Source organism: Lepidothrix coronata, unplaced genomic scaffold (genome assembly GCF_001604755.1).
Source record: "Lepidothrix coronata isolate B3197 unplaced genomic scaffold, Lepidothrix_coronata-1.0 Scaffold54, whole genome shotgun sequence".
NCBI classification, from domain to species: Eukaryota; Metazoa; Chordata; class Aves; order Passeriformes; family Pipridae; genus Lepidothrix; species Lepidothrix coronata.
Window position 1 is genome coordinate 3,973,012 of NW_016690234.1, and position 13,473 is coordinate 3,986,484.

Here is a 13,473-nt window from a genome sequence, read left to right on the forward strand (position 1 = left end):
TTTTTCAGAGGCCAGGGCAGAAATTTGTTTGCACCCCTGTGCAGCGCGGATGCTGATGGGGAGGGCACACGGACGCTCCCCGAGCTGTGCGGGATGGGGTGCTGCTGACCCTGCGGGGGAGCAGAGCTGAGGGAGGCCGGGAGCCCCTTTAGGCGAGGCTTAGGCGATGCCTCCCGTAGGTCCCGCCCGCGTCCCTCTCGCAGGAGGCAGAGGCAGGAGGGGCGATGCCGCGGCGCGTCCCGCCCTCGGCGCGCCGGGGAGGCTCCGCGGGCCCCAGAGACACCTCGGGCGGCGGCGGGAGAAGGAAGAGAAGGAGGAGCAGCAGCGCCTGGTCCCAGCCCCAGCCCCGACCCGCTGCTCTCCCGCCGGCCGCAGGTGAGAGGCCGCCCCGGGAGGGGAGATGCCCCGGGAGGGTGAGGGCTCGGGGGTCGCGCTCCGCGGAGCACGAAATTAAAAGCGTCGAAGGTTTCCCGTACAATGGTTATTTATTATCTCTCATGACACCACTTGATACACTTGGGAGCAGCGAATAAATGTTTGGGCCCATAAATCTTTTCTCTCAAGTTTATTAGGCTTAGAAAAGGCGGATTTGGCAAAGCTGCGAGGCCTCAGAATTGCAGTGGGATTCTGCCCGCCGTGTGAATGGAGAACTTCGGGTCTTTTGCTTTCAAAAGTCAAAACCTGACAGCTCTAGTATGGAGTACTTCAGATCCTTTTAGGCTTGCACTTTTTTAGCACAATAGGGCTTTAAATTGCTGAAAGAGGTGCTTAAATATCAGGGAAAACTCGAAATATCAGCAGAAGTTTGGCTTGTGTCTTTTTTACTGCTGAATAGGTAAGTTACTTCTAATCTTGGTAGGATGTGTTATGATATTTTTATAACAAGTTAATTAAGGGATTAAAATGCTTTAATACATATAGCACAGCAGACATTATTGCAAGGATCTTACGTTTGCCAGTGGCAGATGAAGGAAGTCCTAGAACAGGGGAATATCATCACCAACAAACCAGTATCACACTGAAGAGAGAGCCTGAGACTTCTTTCATGACCGGTGAGAATGTGGTCAACACAAGTGCTGAGAACTGGCAGAGACACTTAGAAAGCATTTTTGGACACACAAAGTAAATATGAAGTGTAATGTTTGAATTTGATTCAGCACAGAAGTCTGTTTTCCTCCTCTCAGATGTGTTCTATTTTATTTGTACTGCTGAGAACCTGACACCCGCGGCTGTGGCCCAAGACTATGATGTGATAAGTGCTGTGCAAATATAAGATGGGGGAATCCACATAAATATACCTAAAAACTGTGGTTTGATTCTGAAGTGTTCTTGGTTTATTATGGGAAATAAAATGTCCTATGCTGGCCACTACAATATGAAAATTTCTTCATAGTGGGAAATAAGATGTAGCTGTACCTGTACTAGTTACCTTACTGCTTTCTGCTGAGATTCATGATGGGAGGGGATTGTCTTTTTTTACCCCGCTCTTTTTCTCTCTCTCTTTTTTTTTTTTTTTTTTNTTTTTTTTTTTTTTTTTTTTAAATAAGGACCCGGGAACTTTAAAAGACACTCACCTTAAGAAAAAGTACCATCAAGAAATTCTGTAGCTATAATATATTTTGAGGATAAATAAGAAAAATTTTCAGTATTATTTTTATGCAATCAGGATTCCAGGAGAAAAAGTTTCTAGGAGGGTTCAGTGCTTGTATCTAGGTCAAAAATAAATAAATAAGCAAACAGTGGGATAGGGTGGTTGTGTTTGTGCTGAAGGGTTTTCTTTGTTTGTTTAGGTATCCTGACCTTTCAAATGCTGAAGTCCTATCCAGACGGTTTTTTATGATCCCGTATAGGTGGAAGAAGAATGTACTAAGTACTTCTGAAAAAAGTCTCCATTGCAGTGGTTGACATTAAAATCAGTATTTGCCAAAGTCACCACACCTTGACAGTTTCCCCCTATCCAGAAATGTGGAATAGAAAACGGGTATGTAGAATACCACTCTGAAAACAGTAAGCCAATACGGGTTTCCAATGGCCATTATAACATGCTATTTGTGCTTCCAGAAGCCATTACTAACAGCAATTAGGGTCATTGGGGGTTCTTGTAAAGCAGCCATTAAACTTCTTAAATTTTTCTTAATGAAGCTAATGTCAACACCATTAAGAGTAAACAAGAAGAGACTTCATTCCCTAATGTATGTGGGTATTTATGTTCTCCTGGCTTGTGCTAAGTGAAAGAGCAGGTGCTGGTTGAGAGCTAATTAGTTTAGGGTGTAAGCCTAGAGGTGATGATCACCGTTTTCTGTTAAGGTGGGTATTTGTGTAATTGCCAGTTGCTCTTAAATTAAAAAAAGACAGTATCCCCCCTGAATTTACAGTAAAATCTCTAAAATGAAACCTTAGATTTACTTTTGTGTTACAACTTTGACTTGGGCTTAACATTATGGAATTTATGAAAATTACTTGTTCTGATTATGACTTATTATGGAGGCTGTAAAACATAGGGTGAAATACTTCACCCAGTGATTGCTCCCTCAGTCTCACTGTTTGTATTGAAGCTACGTTTTATCTTTCTGAAAAAGGATCCAGTCTACCTCGATTTGTTCAGTGGTTTAGGATAATAAAATGTAATAGTCAAACTGCACTAAGCATCTGGCAGGGCTTCTGTAACACAGATGTGATTTGGGACCTTTTCTATACAGAAATAAACCAAAGAATGCTTTATAATGATACAAAATCAGCCTGGGAACGGAGGTGTGTAAAAGCAGCCGGTGGGATGGGTATTAGGGTTGTTTGCTGCTGTGCGGGGCCGAGGTGTGGGGTCTGTGCTCGCTGGCACAGAGGGAGCCTTGGCCACTGCGCGGCCACTCGCCAGGTTCTGCTGTTCTTTTGCTCTCTCAGCAACAGCTGAGCTCACAAGCAGTTCCAAAGGCTTAGGCATACTGCTAAAGTGCAGTTACAGACCCTACTGAAACCAGGAAGGTTTTTCAGATAAAAACTGGTACCTGGTTGAGCCAGAGATCGCTCTTTTCTTCCCGAATTAAAGCCCAGTCAACATCCCAATTCTTAAGTGCAGTCTCTTTAAAGCACCATTTGAGGAACTGAATGAGGAACTGCATGAGCAGAGAGATAGTGTATTAAGGCAGCATCTGCAAAGTTTCAAGATGATTATTTGCTAAGCTGACAGGATGTTACAGTGTGAAATAGTTTGTAACCACTGTGTAGTTAAATCATGTTGTATCACAATGAGGAAGTGCAACTTCTTCCTTGGGTCATTATGGCAGAATTCACAAAGAGTCTGTCTTGTGTTCGCTGAAAAAATGAATTCTATATTTTACATTTTGAAAACAGTAAAGACTTTGATCTGGGATTTTCTCCTACTCTTATTTTAAAAAAACCCACAAAATTTTCACCTGGGGAAAAAATGCTGTGTTACAAAATTAGGAGTTTTATAACACTCTTATCTCATAATAAAAATCATGATCATCGTTATCTCCAGAGACTTGAAAATCCCTTTAAATAACTGTTGGTTTTACTTGTCTTTTGCCTCTTACACCATCCCATCTTCCTGAGACTCCTTGAGCAGGGTCCATGCTCTGTCTCGTGGTGCCAAGCAGCAGGGTGTTCCATATGTGCTGGCAGAGGGGCAAGCTGTACATTGGGTCTTTCCTTTAGAAGTGTTCTTTGCTTAACAAGTATAACATAGGATAGCACAAATAGGCTGTAATGACATTTCCTGCACACCATGTGTAGGTTGCTACTGCTGAGTGTTACCTCTGCAGAGTTAGTAAAATTAAGGTGTAAAAAGTCGAACAATTTTGTCTAGGTTCCTCAAAGGTAAACAGCAAAATTGAATAGAACATGAGGCTGCTGTTCCTTTTCTAACCAAGGCATTGCATTACCTCAGTACCTTGGAGTTATGACATGAGTTTGTGTCAAAAAATGTCCTTCAAACCGCTTTGTTTTGTGTAGCCTGTTTGCAGTAGCATTTTTATAAAAATCAAATAAACCTTCTCCTCTGTAGCACCAGGCTGCTGTTTTGAATTTTACAGCACAGGCCCTGCAGTTCAGAGGCTTCGGGTCTGCTGGTGCTTTAAAGAAGAAACAAAATCAAAGCTGGCTCTCGTGTGACACAGGGCCACACATACCACTTTTCCTAAAAGCTTTCTTCACAGCTAATGGCCAAAATGTTCCTCTCTTAACAGATGTTCTGTAATCCTCATTTCAGCATTAAAAGTAGCTTCTGGTCTGTAATTACAGAGAGGGAACAAACAGGGTGTGTTTAACTTCTGTTTCTAGGCATAAAACTAAGTGAATAAATAATACATTCTATTTAAAAACAGAAATAACAAAGATTACCAAGGCTGCAACTGGCATAAGTCAGAGAAAGGTGAGAAGTTTCTTTGAATACAGGTGGCTGCTTCTGACAGCTTCTGAACTGCCCTGAAGTGCCCCTGTGCTACAAGTGTTCTGTGTGCACTGCAGGACATGTGTGTATGTTTGCTCTGCTCAGTAGCTTGTGGGGCCTTCTGGTAAAGATAATTAAGGAGTTAATTTTCAGGCTCATTCTCCTGTGTCCTGCATCACAGTTTGCTTAAGTGTAGTGACAGAGCTTTGTCCCATCTTCTGTTCTGTGGGTTGCAGAAATAAATACTGTTTGAAATCTGAGTTGTCATTCAGCCCACAACAAAAGGAATGTGTTTTTGAGATGCTCAGCAAGAGTAGTAATAAATCCTTATTTCATTTTTTTTTTCAAATAATGCTGCCTTGTAAATGGCTGGTTATAAAGCCACAAGCATAGTCTTGTGATGTAATCAATACAAAAATGCTTAAAAGGGCTTTGATAAAGTTTTTAGGTCTTAAGACTGCATGCTTTATTTCATGGAAGGGGACAACATAATAAGGGTTTTATAGGTAGATAAATGTAGAAATAATTTAACTGTGACAGTACAACTTTGGTTTCAGTTTGTTGCTTTTCATTCAATGAATTTTTGTTATGACTAATAATGATTAGTTAGCATTTCAGTGAGTTGAATAAAATATTTCAGTACGATGATTTTCATTTGCAATATAACCTGGGTTTTAGTCATTATTGACTTAAATAGTTAATATCCAATCTGTGATGCTTTATGATTTATTTATTGATGTAAGGGCATACATTCATACTGGGGGTTCTGTTAAGAACTAGTTGATGATCAAACCACCTAGCAGTGACTAATTCTTACTTGGATACCCTTTTCCAAGTAACCAAAATGGTGAGGAAACAAGCATTCCAGGAGAATGACAGAGCACGTGGAAGGGCTGGGTAAGGAGTGCAGCTGGGAAGGAGCTCCAAAGGTGAATGCAGACAGACTGAGCTCACTGAGGTTTATTCAAACTCAGCTGAAATTAATGGAAATGGGTGATAAAGCCCTGATCATTTAAATGCCAGATATTGTTAGCATCTGGCTCATGTCAACCTGAGCCCATCTGTTACGGTATTTCAGGCAGGACCTGCTTGCTGGAACAAGCTCAGACTTAGTCAGGCTGTGGGGGAAAAAACCAGACTGGGCCAAGCTGAGAGAGGATGAACTTTGTATTGCAGCTTTTCTGTGTGTCTGGGTCTTTTTCCCTGTTATTGCTACTGAGCATATGTGGGATTGAATCAAAAAAATTAGTTTCAGTAGCAGAACAGAATTTTGGTTTTAATTTCCTCATTTGAAAGGAAGTTGGGGTACCGCTATCAAAACTTTCTCACTTCCTCACACTTTCTGCCTAGTCTCCTCCTCCTTCTTTGCCAGTGGTTTCAAGCCTGCTGCTGTGAAGATGACAGTCATTTCAATGCCAAGGAAACAAACATTTATATATTTGTGAGATACACATTTATTGGAATAAACTAAAATAAATAACAGAAGATGTGAGAAATGTATGTAGGCATTACTTATATGTATCAATCAGGAACTGAGTTTTGAGGTTAAAATACTTTAAGAATTCTTATCACAGATAAAGACAATGGATCAGTTTTGATACTTGAATTGTGCAAGTTCTTACTGTTCTGCTTATTCCATGTGTAGTACCTGTACTAGTGTATGTGGGCCCTGTGCTGTTTATTAGAAGACAGGAATAACACAGAGGCAAAGCATACTTCTGTGGCTTTATAACTTCTAGGTCCTGGGAACTTTAAATTCCTTTCTGCTCACTAGTTATGGAAAAATGACTAATGATGTCTGTGTAAAAAAAAATGTGTTTTTTTTTCCTAGAAATATCCTTATATGACTTGAAGAATGCAGGAGTAAATGCAGTGAAGGCAGCAATTTTTCTGGTGTAACTAAGCTGGCTCAAGGAGAGCTGCCACTGAAAGTGGGCAGCACTGCCTGCTTCCTGCCCCTGTGCCCCCACCCCTCCCTGGAGTCAGCACTGGTGCTCAGCTGACCTGCTGCTAAGATGATTCATGGAACTAAATGGGCAAAAAGAATTTTTTTGAATAGTATAAGCATTTTTTAAGTATGATATTTTTTTCCTCTGTAGGAACAGAACAACCAGATTAGAGGAAGTGGCAAGAACGTGTTGTTGAACTTCTAGAGAGACAGATGGGGACAGTTCCCTCCTCTTCAGTGGTGGCTGTGCTGTAAAACTGGGCTCCTGCTTTCCAAGTGGTAAGTTATACTTCTGCAAACATGCTGGAAAAGTGAGCTGGACTGTGTTTTGTTTGAAGGTATTGCCAGTTGCACTGTGATCCCAATTCCAGTATTTCTTAAGAGTGAGATCTGTTCTTCTGTTTTACTTTTACAGCAGGAAATGAACATAAAAATATTTCACTGTAGTACTTTTTAAAAATCACCTATAGTTTTTTGCAAGTTCCTGAGGAGTATCCTGTTTTGAATTTAGTAGTTTTTACTTTTTATTTTTAGATTGCTAATTGTAACAGTTACAATCAGGTCCCCACCACTTTTTCCCTCAGGATGCTGCCCTTTTAAAATAAGGTAGAAGATGCTTTTCAGTGCTAGAGCAACAGTTGAGTTGACATATACTGTGGTTTGCTTAAGAATGTGCAGTGTTACTGCACATAAGATAGTAACACAAAATTCACAGCTGTTGGAAGATAGTCAGAGCTAGGAGTTGCTCTGAGAAAGTGAGATTTTGATTTGGTAACAGTATAAACACCATGTTCAGCTTTCAAAGACATAGGAAAAAGCAATATAGTTAAAACAATTGTAAAAACAATTTGATGCTGTTTTTGCGATGCCACAATAGACAAAATTCCACACAGGCAGTTTTATTTTCCCCAGTGAGCTCATGTGTTGATTGCTTGCATGTTCAGAGCTCTCTTGCAGAGTTGTAGAACATGATTTAGTGACACAGGTTGTCAGTGTGAGCAGAACCACATGTGGGTGTTAATTGCTTCTGGTCAGGTGCAGACCAATTAATTAACGATGTTGTTAGATAAAGGAGATTAAATTGCAATTAATGAATAGTATATTGAAAGAGTAAAAGGGGAAGTTTTGTTTTTCAAGATTCTGGGCAGATTTAGGCAAGAAATAAGAGTTGCTCTTTTCTCATATTGGCTCTGTGTTCCATAACCATTTATCAAGCATGTTTACACAGGGAATTTGGATGTAGTTGTAGCTAAACTGGTTTATCAGAGTAGCATTAAACACTTGGTTTACAAGTTGAATTAATTTTTGTCCTACTTTTATGCAGGCAGTTGTATTTGGAAATACATTCTGCTGTATTTGCTTTGAACTGAGTTGTTCCATGATCATTAGGCTTTCCTTTGAATTGTCTCTGCTGCCAATAAAATCTATATATGTAAGGATACATAAACATCTATTAGTATAAATAAATAAAAATAACAAAAGTGTCTTTTCTGAAGGCTGTAGAATCTAAAAGATACTGATACTGTGTTTGTTCCTTTTTACCTTTCTGAATGGCTTCTTCATCCCATTCTGTGTATCAGTATCCCAGGCAGCATTCTTTGGGCTTGAGCATTTGCAAATAGATAGCTAATTTTTTTAAGAAGCACTTGCCAAAAAACCCCAAACAACCAAACTTACCGCCTGCTGGTAAGGCTGAGGAGTGTTGGTTGTAGAAAGTGTGGGAAATCTGGAAATTGGAAAGCTAGCAATCAGTTGTTGCAGGTTTCACATGCTGTAACAAATATTCTCACTGTAAACTGAGGGGCTTTCAAGAGGGGAAAAAATGAGGTGGGTGGGAGGAAAAAGGATTTCTTTAACTGTGCACTGCCCTTCCAGAAATGTGATAACTGCAGGTTATAGGCAGAGGAGACCTAATTGTATTGTATTGTGATACTATAGTGGACTTGGAAAAAACTTGCCCTGATCCAGAGTCAGGCTTAGGCTACTGCCAACGTTGAGATGGGGACTCTGGAGATATCTGAACAGGAAAGGAAGCCTGGTGAGTTTTAAAAGCACTTTTGAAGGCAGCTGCCTAATACATTGGAAACTAAGTTGTCCAGAAATATTTTTTATTTGCTGAGACCTGAACCCTGCTCTCAGAGCAGTAGCCTAGCAGTGGGCAGGGGAAGTGTGCAGGCTGAGTGGGGAACAACTCTATCTCTCTTTTTAGCCTCATGGTTGAATTTAGTAAGTTCTCTTTTTGTGTGGTAGTTAGTGGATTTGTGCCTTTTCTGCAAGATACCAGCCAGCTGTATTTGTGTTCACTCCATATGTGAGTGCTTTAAGCATCTTGGGGTTCTGGGTGCTGCCTCTGCACCAGCTCACTGAGCCTGCACCATGGAAACAACGGCCCTGGACATTAAAATCAGTTCTGACTCTCTCTGTTTGAAGTAGACAAGTTTTTCTGGAGTCCCAAATGCTAGGACCAGAAGATGCATAGCTAGTTGTTGGAGGAATTTTTAAAGCAGCTTTCCAGGTGACACTGGAGGTTGCTGGTCAGTGCAAAATGAACAATACAGCATGCTGTTCCCTGAATCTTCCTCCTTTGAAGTGCTCTTTAGGATTTGCTCAATGCTCTCCAGGGTTCTCATGTCCCTGTACTTGACACCCCCAGGTGTACAGTACAGGCTTTTCTTTGCTCCATGAGAAGGATTCAAGCAGACTTGGCTTCTCTTGCTGTTCCCTCTGCTGCAGTGTGACCCTCTGGTCACTCACAAACCCTTGGGTGGTCTGTTGCGTGGTTACCACACAATTTGAGTTCAGACCTGAAAAACTGGTTTTTGTATGCACTAACCACCTGTTCTGCTGGGGAACAGCCCAGGTAATTGTGGATGGTCTTTATTGGTGTCTTATTCAGCAGAGGAGGCTGAACACTGCTTCTTCCTCCACGCAATGCCATCCAACCAGCCCTTCCTAACTGTGTTCAACAAAGGACTGTTATGTTTAAAGAGTGTCAGTAATGTCCACCTGAACTTCAGAATACATATGTAGGCTCCTGTGACAGTCATAAGGAATTTGTGATTACAGAGCAGAGCTGCTTATGATGGCACTGTTTCCTCACCTCCCCCAGCAGTGTACAAGGTCAGACTGCATGTATGTCTTCTAACGTAAATGTATATTCTTACTTTGGGGAGCAACGTGGTAATTATGGCCAGGGTAGTTTTTAGACAATAACCAGGCAGGTGACAGGTCTGCCTTCTAACCTAAGAGGGTGACTGCACAAAATGTTGCCAGGGAGCAAGTTAAAATGCCATATTTATTACCTGTGCATAATGTTATCCTGCATAAGGTAAACGTGAGGCAGGTAATTCTACTTTGCTTTACAGGAGGCTGTGAGTTTGTACATTGGCGGTTACTATGGGAGATTTTATATGCTATTAATCTTCATGTTTTAATTGATCTGCTAATAATTTGTTTGTGTAACTAGGTAGGTAGGTTTCTTTACCATGGTAGCCTTTAAAAAAAAAATCTTTAAAATCTGGATAATTTGATAACTTGGACAGACCATTTGTAGAACACAAACGACATTGTGTGCCTTTTGATTGGAAGTAGTGCTTGAGTCATAAGAATCCCATGATCAAGTAGTTTTCTCTAGTTCTAAACTGCTTGGGATGATTGCCTGTATTCCCATAAGATAATCCTTATTGTTAATTCTTTTCTATGTTGCCATATAGCTGACAGCATGGGTTGTGTAGCTATATAGCTAACAGCAGGTTTTACTCACCTGCCCTTTCTCTGTTTAAAGAAGCCAAGCCTTTTTTTTTTTACACAGTAGAAACCTGGTGGGTTGTTGCACCCTCCTTGCACTATTGCCAAACATAGCTTTTGGTTATGAATTGTTTACAAAAAAACCAAAAACAAAACAAAACCCCAAACCAAACAAACAAAAAGGCATTTCAGAACTGTAAGCTGATGTTTCACTTCCCTTATGGATTTTTGTCTACCTTTGGCCAAAGCTGAGTTTCTTTCTGAAGCTAAGTGCTAAAAGCTTAGTTTAAAACACAATTTTGTGATTTAGGGTCCACTAAAAAAGTCTGCTATTGTTAATGTTCTGATAAAACACTAACATTTTAAGTCAGTGGGCTAAATTATTCTTATAACTTCCTTCCTGTCTTAATGGAAAAGTCAGCAAACTTTTAAGCATTTTCTTGGGGCCTATGACTTAAGTTTTTACGTATATTTCCCTATAATGAAATATTAACTTCAGATTTCAAGCACACTAAGTGAAGGAATATATGGCAAAGATTATCTGCTATGCTTCTGGAATATGCCATACAGTTACCTTGGGTTTGTACTTCACTATAGTTTGTTTGTGCAAAAGACTAATTTCTGAGCCTGAACTAGGAGTACTGACACAGACATCTGCTTTTATTGATGAGCTTCCTGGCATTTCTTTTGTTTGACTCCTGCCAGAATGAGAATATGTCTTTTCTTCTTGGGGATTTCTTGACCTGCAGTCTGAGTTCCTTGATGCATCACTCACTGAATCATCCCCGTTCCTTGCACTGACCCCCTCCTGATCCTTTCTGTAGGGTCACAGAACAAGGGCAGGCTGGGGAAGTTGCTCAAGCTCTTGGAGGAGGAGCAGTCACCAGGCCAAGAGGTGCTCCCTGTCTGCAAGGGGGGAGCTTCAGACCTCTGGTCTGGCTGTATCGGCCCTGGGAAGGTCACTCACGCATGGCTGTGATCAGGGTCCCCTGGGAAATGTGGTTTTGTGCTGACTTCCAGGCTTCATCTCAGCCAGAGGAGGAAACTTGAAGGGAAATTGATAAAATCTAACACCACTTAAAAGAATTAATGCATTAATAATTATATTTGCTGTCACGAGTATAATTTTCTCTAAATCTTAATTTTTGCTTATTGTGGGTGACTCAAGTCCTCGATTTTTGTTCACAGTACACATTTATTTCAGCTGTAGTGGTGATAAAGTGGACATCATCTAGTGTTCCTAGTACATGTAAAATCTCTCTGATATTTTGGATGCTTGATTTACAGCTTTGGTTTTACTTTATTTTACTACTTCTGTGTGTCATCTTGCCAAAGAAATTGGGATTTCATAAAATTGGTGTTTTTGGAGAGTTTAGTGAATGTTGGTTCTATGTTCATCATACCAGCCTAGTGTCTAAATACTGAAACTTAATGCTTAATGCTTTCCTTATTTGTGCTTGATATCTGCTACTGACAGTGCACACTGTGTTTCCCAATGGGACACTTCTCTTTTACCCCACTGAGTTTTTTTGAACATCACTTGAACTTCTGAGCATTTCTTACAAATCTCCTGTCTTCCCCAGGTACCTTCTTTTTGAACTCCATCTAAAGTTGAGACCTTGTGTGAAAGATGTAGAGAGGTTTTTTTCTGTGCTTGTCACTGAGCACATTCAAGCAGTCGTGTACTTCTGTAAAAGTGCTGTGGAGTGACTGGAATGCTTTGAGACCTAAGTTTTGACTACTTGTATTTAATTTCTTTACTGTCAGGGTTTTCTTGTGCTTATATATGCCTATATCGATATTTAACAAAGAGACAGTGATGAAATTATTGGTACAGTCCAACATATTTGTGCCTGAATACAGTACCTGCTTACAGTCATTTTAAGGAGCGGATTAGAACTTTTTAACAAAAATACATACCAGACATTTTCACTTAATTTTATTCCTTCCCTTCCTCATTTCTGACTTGTAGTGTCTGTATGCCTAGGCTTAGCATGGTGATGAAGTAGTAAAAGTCTGGATGTAAACCAGTGTTGTGATTTAAATAAATGTTACAGTATTTTCATGTCTGTGTGTAATACATAGAGTACCTAAAAATGTAGATTTGCCTGTTTTACACATGATTAATGTCACTGAAGGATTGCATATGGCTTATGTTTTTCCTTGCCCTGAAACACTTGGGGGTTAGCTCCTGGGTGAAGTGAGCGGACTCAGTGATAGATAAAAATACGGGATTTGTCATATTGTGCATTATATTGTATTGCAGTGGTTTCTGCTTCATTTCTTAAAATTTGGCTTTTGACATACTTTCATTTTCAAGCACCATGGTATTCCACAGTGAAAGTTTATGAAAGTCAGTTAAATTAATTTAAAACCAAGAAAAAGGAGTGAAGTGTTAGTGTGTGGGGTTTGGATTTGTAAATATTTGGGGATTGTGTTACTTCAGAAACACCACACACATGTAAATGTTTGGCTTTTTCTTTTCTTTCTCATTGGGAACTCATATGTCTTTTGAGGCTGGTAACAAAATGCAAAAATACTTGGTTTTGAGATTAACCTGTGGAGGGTGTGTAAGATAGAAAACATGTATTACAAGCTGCAAAATGGTCATGAAATGATTGATGTTGTTTCAGTTTGTGTGCTTGGCTCCCTTTTGCTTAAAAGTGTGAGGAAGCTTTTCAAATAGTTCTTTTTATCTGCAAACTCCCCTAATTATTCCTCCCTTATTCCTGCCTTTGAATACAGATCCTTTTGGTGTACATCTTGCCACGCAACACTTGTAAGTTGGAAGGAAAGAGCACTTTTTTTTCTCCACATGAAATTACTTGATTTTAAGGCAGCAAACTTGAAGTGTGATTTCATGGTGGAAGCATAAACCTGGCAGTCAAAAGATGTGAGTAGTGCTCACAGGGTGATTCTCGCAAGTCTGATTTATTTCTGGCCTTTTCTTTCTGTGAAATGTTGATAGAAATAAGAGTACATGAGGTTTTATTTACTCATCTTGGAGGCTCCCAGACAAAAGTGGAAAGCATTCTGGACATTAACAGTAATTTGGCTGCTGGAAGTTGCCCAAAGTACTGGCAGTATGTTCTTGCTCTAACTGAAAAATAAAGTAGCAGTTCTCCTTTCTTTAATAAGCGCGAGTCTGCTTGGATCCTGCTCAGCAGCCTGTTGTGAAAGTCATCACTTCTAATAGCACAGGGCCCCAGGGACCACCACAGGGCATTGGCTGGCTCAGTACTGACTCACAGCCTGAATTGCTGGCACTGCTCATCTAGAAAAATGATGCAATTACGACTCTCCTCCCTGGTCTGGGAAAGCATCTTGGACCTCCTCATTCACAGCTTCAGTTTTCAGAGATGGGCTGAGCCAG

At 40.4% G+C, this 13,473-nt stretch overlaps 1 protein-coding gene across 2 annotated transcripts in view; it reads left to right on the forward strand.

Moving 5' to 3' along the window:
- Nucleotides 1-274: 274 nt before the first annotated feature.
- ADCY7 (adenylate cyclase 7) overlaps nt 275-13,473 on the forward strand; it is a 60,631-nt gene continuing 47,432 nt past the window's right edge. The window contains exons 1-3 of one of the 2 annotated variants that reach the window (XM_017816107.1): nt 283-375; nt 1,791-1,981; nt 6,505-6,632. The gene's annotated coding sequence lies outside the window, so the exon portion shown is untranslated. Of the gene's footprint in view, nt 376-1,790; nt 1,982-6,504; nt 6,633-13,473 lie in introns of both variants that reach the window. The other variant, XM_017816108.1, reaches the window with a different exon arrangement.